This window comes from Schistocerca serialis, chromosome 2, assembly GCF_023864345.2.
Source record: "Schistocerca serialis cubense isolate TAMUIC-IGC-003099 chromosome 2, iqSchSeri2.2, whole genome shotgun sequence".
Taxonomy (NCBI): domain Eukaryota; kingdom Metazoa; phylum Arthropoda; class Insecta; order Orthoptera; family Acrididae; genus Schistocerca; species Schistocerca serialis.
The window spans coordinates 755,714,213-755,723,386 of record NC_064639.1 but is presented as its reverse complement, the minus strand read 5'-3'; positions in this window follow the sequence as shown (position 1 = coordinate 755,723,386).

Sequence of the window (9,174 nt, the reverse complement as noted above, 5' to 3'; positions counted from 1 at the left end):
CACGGCGTCACTCTGTTGTAAATCAAAAATAGCGTAGGTAGTGTGTCCCAGTAGCCAGCCCACGGCGTTGCTCTTCGTTCTTGGGTGCAGTTTAAAGTCAGGAAAGAGAATCCACGTTGGTGTCACACTGGAAGGTGCAGTTTGGTTGATGAGCTCCACCATCAATCGGCATCTCTCATACATTCTACACGTAGCGGCACTCCATACTGTGGTCTCTGGTGTTGGCATCTCCACTCTGGCTGCATTCGTTTGTTTGATTCAGGTGAATGTCTGCTAGTCGCTGCTTAGTCAGAAAGGTGTCATTGACTACTCTGTACTACAGTGAACTGATGTCCTAGGGCAGGAATGGGTTGTTAATATTAACCCATACCTGCTTCCAGACGACCGTTGGCATCCGTATTTCCAGTTTGTGCACTGGTGGACAGCCTTGGAGAGCTTCATAGATCTGTCGAGCCGACGTATTCCGATCTGTAGCCGCCTCCAAGATGTAACTGCGTGCGAGGTAATATTCCCTGACGTAGGACATTTTAAAAGGGATGCCCGCTATTGAAATTGGAGCGCATTGTGACTGAGGCCAGTATTGATCCAATATGGCTGCTGTTGTCCTGTCCGGGTGGTCGGGGGGGATTCTAAGGAATATTAATGGACACAAAATTGAAACTTCATGATTTCTCCCCAGCTACTAAAATTTTGTCCCCTTTCAGACTGAATTATTCAGCACATCTTATTGCATTCTGTTTGTTAAGTATGATTCAGATCAGTTTTGTGTAAAGCCATTAGTTCCACAAAATTTTTATATATTTTCACTATGCAAACCACCATGTGTGGTCAAGCAGAGGGGTACATCCCATTAGGGTTTCTTCCTGTTCCATTCAAATGTGGAGCAAGGGAAGAATGATTGTTTGAGGGCCTCTGTGCATGCAGTGATTATTCTAATCTTATCCTCAGGATCCCTATGTGAGCGTTACAGGATAGTTTATGTCCATCTCTAAGAGTCCCCCAGTTCAGATCCTTCATAACTCTCCCATGGATTAAGCAAACCTGGACCAATCGCACTGCCCGTTTCTGTATATGTTCAGTATCCTTTGTTAATCCTATCTGGTATGGGTCCCACACACCTGAGCAACATTCTACAACCAGTAGCACTAGTGATTTGTAAGGAATCTCCTTTGTAGATTGACAGCACTTCCCCAGTATTCTACCAATAAACCGAAGTCTACCATCTGCTTTACCCTTGACTGAACGTATCTGATCATTCCATTTCATATTCCTACAAAGTGTTACACCCAGGTATTTGTAAGAGTTGGTCGATTCCAGCAGTCATTACTGATATTATGGTCAAGGATACTACATTTTTGTCATTTTGTTAAGTGCAAAATTTTACACTTCTGAACATTTAGATCAAGTTGCCAATCTGTACACCACACCCAAAGTTACTTCTACATCTGTCGAAAACTCGCCAACCAAGGTAACATGCTGTGCCCTCACTATCAAAAAGTCCTCAATCCAGTCACAAATTTCACTTGATACCCCATATGAATGTACTTTTGGCAATAAACTTAGGTTAGGTACTGGGACAAATGATTTTTGGAAATCGAGAAATACTACATCAACCTGATTGCCCTGATCGAAAACTCTCAGTATGTCATGTGAAAAAGTGCGAGTTGGGCTTCACATGATTGATGTTTTTGAAATTCATGTTGGTTGACCTTTAGGTGGTCATTCTGCTCAAGAGACTTCATTATGTTTGAGGTTGTACAACAAATCAGTGTCAAGGTTATTGGACTGTAGTTTTGTGGATCACTTCTACTACCGCTTTTGTAGACTGGTGTGACCTGTGCCTTTTCCAAGAAGTGCACACGGTTTTTTGTTTGAGGGATCTACGATAGATTATAGTTAGAAAAGGGGCCCACTCGGTCACAAATTCAGTATAGATTCTAACAGGGATTCCATCAGGGCCTGAAAAACTTTGTTCAGTTTTAATGTTTTCGGGTATTTCTCAACACCAGTTACACTAATGCTTGTTTAATTCATTTTTTCAGTGGTGTGAGGATTAAATTGGGGTAGTTCTCCTGGGTTTCCCTTTGTAAAGGAACATTTGAATATGGAGTTACAGCATTTCAGCTTTTGCTTTGCCACCTTCAGTTTCAGTTCCTGCTTCATTCACTAGGGACGGGACACTAACTTTGGTGCCACTAACAGCCTTTACATATGACCAGAATTCCTTTGGTTCCGTGATAGATCACTTGACAATGCTCTGCTATGGTAGTCATTGAAAGTGTCACACATTGCTTGACATCCAAACACGTTACATTCAGCATTTCTTTGTTTATAGTCCTAAGCTTTTGTTTTAAACCTGTTATGCAGTAATCTCTCTCTCTCTCTTTTTTTTTTTTTTTTTTTTTTTTTTTTTTTTTTTTTTTTTTTTTTTTTTTTTTACAGTGACTGTATACCAAGGAGGTACCCTCTCATTATGAACTGTTCTACTGGGTACATATATGGCCAGTACATGATCAACTATTCTCTTAAATTCACAGTTCCTGTACATGCTCCTGCCCTGTGCTGAAAGTTTCAAGTTCCTCATCGAGATATGCCACTACTGATTTTTTTTATCTAGTTTACTGAACATATATATTTCTGCTTGTTGTAGTTGTCCTTTGTACTTTGGTAATCATTGTTGTCACAACTGCATCATGGTCATTGGTACCAGTTTTGAGGTGGACATTCCCAAAGACATCGGGTCTATTTGCTGCCATTAGATCCAATATATTCAATCCATTTTTAACTATCCACCATAGCTAGTTTTCAGAGAAAGTTTCACAGGATGTCTTATCACACCCACCACTAACAGAATTGTAGTTTTTCCATTTAATTTTTGTACGATTTAAGTCTCCACTGGCGATTACAGTATGATTGTGGAATTTACGTACAAGTAAACTGAGGTTTTCTGTAAAGTTTTTGGTTACATCAGGCGATGAGCCTGATGGGCGATAGGAGGATCCAATTATCATTTTATGTCCTCTACTGATACTGACTGTTGTCCAAAAAACTCACATGCAGCTTCAATTTCTATCTCAGTGGATTCCAGTTTCTTGTTTGCTGTGACAATTACACCACCTCCATTTCCCATTTGCCTATCCTTTCAGTACACACTTAAATTTTCCCAAAAAATCTCCCTGCTATCAATTTCACATTTCAACCACTTATCTGTACCTAATATTACATGAGTTTCACTGCTTTTCCTGAGCACTTCAAACTCTGGCACTTTGTTGCGGATGTTTCGGCAGTGTACCATTAGGGTTTTAATACTTTCACCTGTGGGAGGCATTTCTTTCAATCTGACGCTGATGCTTTTGGGTTTCCTACAGTTATCATCATCTGGATTGGATGGAGAGTCGCCTAATCTAAAAAACCGCTGGGTGCACCGCACATACAGTCAGGTACCTGAGTAGCAGCTTCTGATGTGTAGTGCGCACCGGACCCATTTAGGGGGGGACCCTACAGTTCTCATCCCTATGGCACAAGTCCGGGAAGTCTCAGCCTAGGTTGTCACAGTACCTTCAAAATGTCTGGTTCATACCTTCCACTTGACTCAGAACCAAAGAGCCACGATCAATTTTCGGGACAGTACTGTAAATTGTGAGCTTTGTTGAAACTCCATATGCAAGGCTAGTCTTCTCAACCTTCTCGGTCAGTTGCGGGGAATGACCTTGGTGCCCAGAATAAAGACATCATTTGTTCCAATGTGTGCCACAATCTGCAGTTGGTTGCACCCTCTTCCCTCAGTGGGTGCTGTAACAGCCTCTTCAACATGGAGCTTAGACGATAGACATCATTTGTTTCAACGTGCGCCAAAATCTGCAGTTGGTTGCAGCCTGTTCCCTTAATGGCTGCTGGAACGGCATCTTCAATATGTTGAATGAGGCCCCCAGACATATACACTTAAGTGAACCTGGTGTCCTATCCAGTCCCTTGCTGCCATTTCCCTAAGGGGTACCGTTATTCACTGTACCAGTGAAAAACAGCACCTCAAACTTGTTGGTAATGGGGATTGGTACAACACTCTGAGTCTTCCTTGGTCCCTGCCCAACCTGTACAGATTGCCTAGATCTACCACCGACATGCCACTCACAGTCACGTGGACAAGAAATGAAAGATCCTGTACTTTCTGCTGGGGAGACAGGATACACTGGAGAGGACAGTCCTTGAGATACCTCTGGTACAGCTAACACAGATACATGATTCTCAGGAGCTCTTCCAACACACTGATTTGCAGCAGCTGCCAATCATTTAACAGTAGTCAGGTAGATTTCCAGCTGCTTATGAACAAGAACTCATCCCATGTTCGAGAATAGCATTCACAGTGGAGCTGCATTTTGGCTGTTGCAGTGTGTTACAAAACAGTGAGAAAATAACTTTAAATTAAGCCTGTTGACTATCTTTTAATCTGTTGAGCTAAAAAATTGCTATTTTCCTATAAGAATTGAAGCAAATACACAAAAGAGAGTAACAAGATCTGCTCAATCAAATGTCTTGAAAATATCACAAAAAATATTAAGTAGTGATACTTTATTATTTGAGGTTAGTAAGATGTGGTAAGTGTATATATAAATAGCATTTTTAGTCAAGCAACTTTTCTAGAGTCCAAATCATGATGCACTAAGTCGTTTCTACTTAAATATGAGACACACCTTTCTTACAACGAGGTACAATAATTGCTTGTTTTAATCTGTGTGGAAAAAATCCTTGTGCTGGTGATGCATTACTATTATGTCCTATGCGGTACACCTTGGAAACTTAGCTGTACCACAGTAGAATCAGATTGCTTGTGCTGGTCTCACCACAGCTTGACTGCCAGTAATAAACACATGATCGGCAGAAGAATCTACATAAACATATTTAATCAGAGCCCCTCAGGAAGCTGAATACGAATACTGAGGCACCAGTGTCGCCCCAGACGGCACCAGAATCGCAGAATTATTTTCCTATACCAGTAGTCGGCCTGTTCCAGCTGAGCTCCAGTCCTGGAGATCAGCTATCTCCATGAGCAGTTATGTCGTCACTGGACCCAGCCACAGCACTGCCAACCACAGCCTCGTAGAACTCTGCCCCCAGCACAATTCACAAGTTGCCTCACCTTCAGCCATGCGGTCTCTGCGTACTACCAACCACAGCTTTCTTTCTCATCCCATCTGGTTAGTCTCCCCTGACCTGGGGTTCTGAGTGACTTTCCTGAACTGTACCCCTTCCCCTAAACCTTTCCAGTCCTTTTCCTTTACCTGCCTTCCTTCCCCTTCAACTCCTCTATCGGAAGAAGGAGCCACTGGCTTTGAAAGCATGTAAAAGTTAAACCGTTTTGTGTATGTGTTCCTCTGCCACCTCTTGGTGAGTAGATTTTTTTTATCTATCTATTTCATTATATTGTCAATATCTTAATATTTTCTAAGTAATTGGTTAATTTTTTTGCATTTCTTTGGCTGACTGTGGCCAAGTATGTAAGTTTATTGGTTGCCTTGGTACATTTCTTTTGGTTCATCTGCCTTTGTACCTGTCTATTTTCCCACATTGTTGTACTGGTACTAAACATACAAAACTTCTGAAACTGAGAAAAACTTCCAGCAACTGGCAAGTTCGACAAGTACTTGCAGCAAGAAGCAGGGAACTGTTTCCACTAACTAGCAGAAGCTGCTTCTGCAGGTAGTTGGAACTTAAGGAGGTCAACTTGCTGAGGGTGTTTCGATATCAAATAACTTACAGAAGTAGCATCTGCAAGCAACTTGTGGAAGTTGACTTGCTAGTGGACACCCCACCCACCTTTATAACTACCATGCTCCGACACAGATTCAGTTACCAGTTTGGGTAGCATATGGCCTACGTAACACAATCAGAATGTTGATGACAGTATTTTTGTCACGGTGAAAATCTACTAAGTCATCTTTAATGGGCTGAGTAGGGGAAACTCTCCTAGGATTCTTAGCATAGGTGATTCTGGAGCAGAGATAAGTCTTGATTTTTAGGAAATTAATAAGGGTGAGAACACCTACGAATTCAGTTCAAAACCATTTTTTCCCCCAATTGTTTAGCCTTATTCAGAGAGGTGTCTTTCAGTGTCTGTAGATCTTTGCAAATCAATGAGTGCACCCTACCACTCTCTATGTTTGGAGTTTCCCGAGTTCTGCCTTTCACTTTCAGAGATGAGTGCTGTGCTTGCAACTTATTTCGGCAATACACAATCATATACCTTGACGACAATTGGAGATAAGTGAGAGGAAGCAGTTGTCCCTCTATATATTCTGACAGATAGAAAATATCAACCATTACTCATTGCGACTGTATGCATTCAGATACATTATTCACAATCAGAGACAAGTGTGAGACAGCGTTTGTTCCTCCTTATATTCTGATAGACGGAAAATATAAAATATTAAGATAACAATTGTTGTTGGGTACTTATTGGAAACTCAGTTGTCCATCCTTGAATGCATTCAGGCTTCTTGGCGTCTTAATAGCACGGTGTCAGTGTCACTCTACAATGACTTAGAGATTCAGTATTGGTACTGCTCCTGATGGTGTGACTGACTTGGCCCTCTGCACTGGCTGCTTCCTATATCGATTCTTTGGAGCCCTCAAGCAGGTTTCTCTCATAGCATTGCTTTCTCCTGAATCGTCCAAAGGTCTTCCTACGGACTAAAATTTTTCCAGAAGGATCTTGTTGGTTTAAAATTATTACTTCTGCTGGTTGCATTCACCTAGGCACCTCCTAGCTAGCTTTGGGTGGTTATTCTCACTAACCATTACAGCATGGCTACTTTCTCGGCTGGCTGTCAAATGTCTTACCTCATACGAAGTTTTGGCCTGCTTCCTGGTGCCCACCTGACACTGTGACTGTGTTGTCTTAACATTACTACTTTATAAAGTTTTTCTTTTCCTGGCCATTACAGAAGTGCAATCCATTTTCTGTACAAGTTACATTATAACCTATCATTCCCTGTATTTTACCCCTGCTGCCTTCAGAATTTGAAAGAATGTATTTCAGTCAGCATTGTGGAAAGATTTCTCCAAATATACAAATTTTATGAACATAAATTTGCCTTTCCTTAACCTATCTTCTAAGATAAGTCATAGGGTCTGTATTGCCTTGCGTGTTCCAACATTTCTCTGGAACCCAAACTGATCTTTCCCAAGGTTGGCTTCTACCAGCTTTTCTGTTCTTCTGTAAATAATTCATGTCAGTATTATGCAATCATGACATAATTAAACTAATAGCTAATAGATGGTAATATTCACACCTGTCAGCTCCTGCTTATTTTGAAATTGTTAGATTCTTTTTGAAGCCTGAGTATATTTTCCCTGTCTCATACATCATGCACATCAGCAGTTTAGGCATGGCTAGCTCTACAAGGAAATCAGCAGTTCTGAGGGAATATTATCTATTCCAGGGCCTTAGTCCACTTAGGTCTTCCAGTGGGGTGTCAAATCTTCTCGCAGTATCATATCTCCCTGCGCATCCTCTTCTACTTCCCCTTCTATAATATCGCCTTCAAGTTCATTTCACTTGTATAGCCCCTCTATATATTCCTTCCATTTTCAGCTTTCTGTTCTTTGCTTAGTACTGGTTATCCATCTAAGCTCTTGATATTCATACAGATGTGGCTCTTGTTACCAAGGGCGTAGGTAATATCTGTATTTATCCTAGGTATACATGCTTCTTTGGTTGATGAGTGGTGTACATTCAGAGCTCTCATAAAACATAAGTGTTTAATTGAATAATAACAATTAATTAAGCCAGTATTACATTGTAAATATAATAAAGGGAAACATTCCACGTGGGAAAAATATGTCTAAAAACAAAGATGATGCGACTTACCAAACAAAAGCGCTGGCAGGTCGATAGACACACAAACAAACACAAACACACACACAAAATTCAAGCTTTCGCAACTCCGGAGATGGGAACTTGCCCTTCAGCATATCCTCTCTTCTCGCTATCCGCCAGGCCTCAATCTCTGCTAATTTCTAATTTCAATTTGCCGCCACTCATACCTCACCTGTCTTTCAACACTGTCAGAACCCCGGAGATGGGAACTTGCCCTTCAGCATATCCTCTCTTCTCGCTATCCGCCAGGCCTCAATCTCCGCGAATTTCTAATTTCGATTTGCCGCCGCTCATACCTCACCTGTCTTTCAACAACATCTTTGCCTCTGTACTTCCGCCTCGACTGACATCTCTGCCCAAACTCTTTGCCTTTACAAATGTCTGCTTGTGTCTGTGTATGTGCGGATGGATATGTGTGTGTGTGTGTGTGTGTGTGTGTGTGTGTGTGTGTGTGTGTGTGTGTGCGCGTGCGCGCGCGCGAGTGTATACCTGTCCTTTTTCCCCCCTAAGGTAAGTCTTTCCGCTCCCGGGATTGGAATGACTCCTTACCCTCTCCCTTAAAACCCACATCCTTTCGTCTTTCCCTCTCCTTCCCTCTTTCCTGAGGAAGCAACCGTTTGTTGCGAAAGCTTGAATTTTGTGTGTATGTTTGTGTTTGTTTGTATGTCTATCGACCTGCCAGCGCTTTTGTTTGGTAAGTCTCATCATCTTTGTTTTTAGACTTACATTGTAAATAGGTAAATTAATACTTATTGTAAGCTATCAGTTGAGGGTCTCACATTTCTTTTGTGTATTTTCTGGAAAAGAAAACATTGCACAGGTGCAAATATTGGACTAGCATTTGTTTATGTTAGTGTATATTATAAATTAAATGGTTATTTCAATAAAATACAGTTTGTGTTGTTAGTGCATTCTTACATGCTATCCATTGGATTCTCTAGTAACTAGCTGAGGTGAAAAGTTCTGAAATAAGTGAAAAGCTGATGTAGAGTAGGCTTAGTTCTTTGTTTACCTTTTGTTTTGTCACATGAACAATGCAGGTTTAATTATCTGTTTCTCCAGAAATTTTGAATTAGTATCCGAACTGTAGGTCTAAACTTTCTAAGAAATTTAATGCATTAATTAAGTAGTTAGAAAGTTGTTCTTGATTAACTTGGGCGAAAGCTAAAATTTGTTTGCCACAAGTGAAAAGTGTATGACTTGCCATAGGATTGTTAGATCCAGGTTGTGGTGTGAGGGTTGTTGTAGTTTTTTTCATATGGGTGACTGTAGTGGCTTGGGAATTGGGGAAATAAACA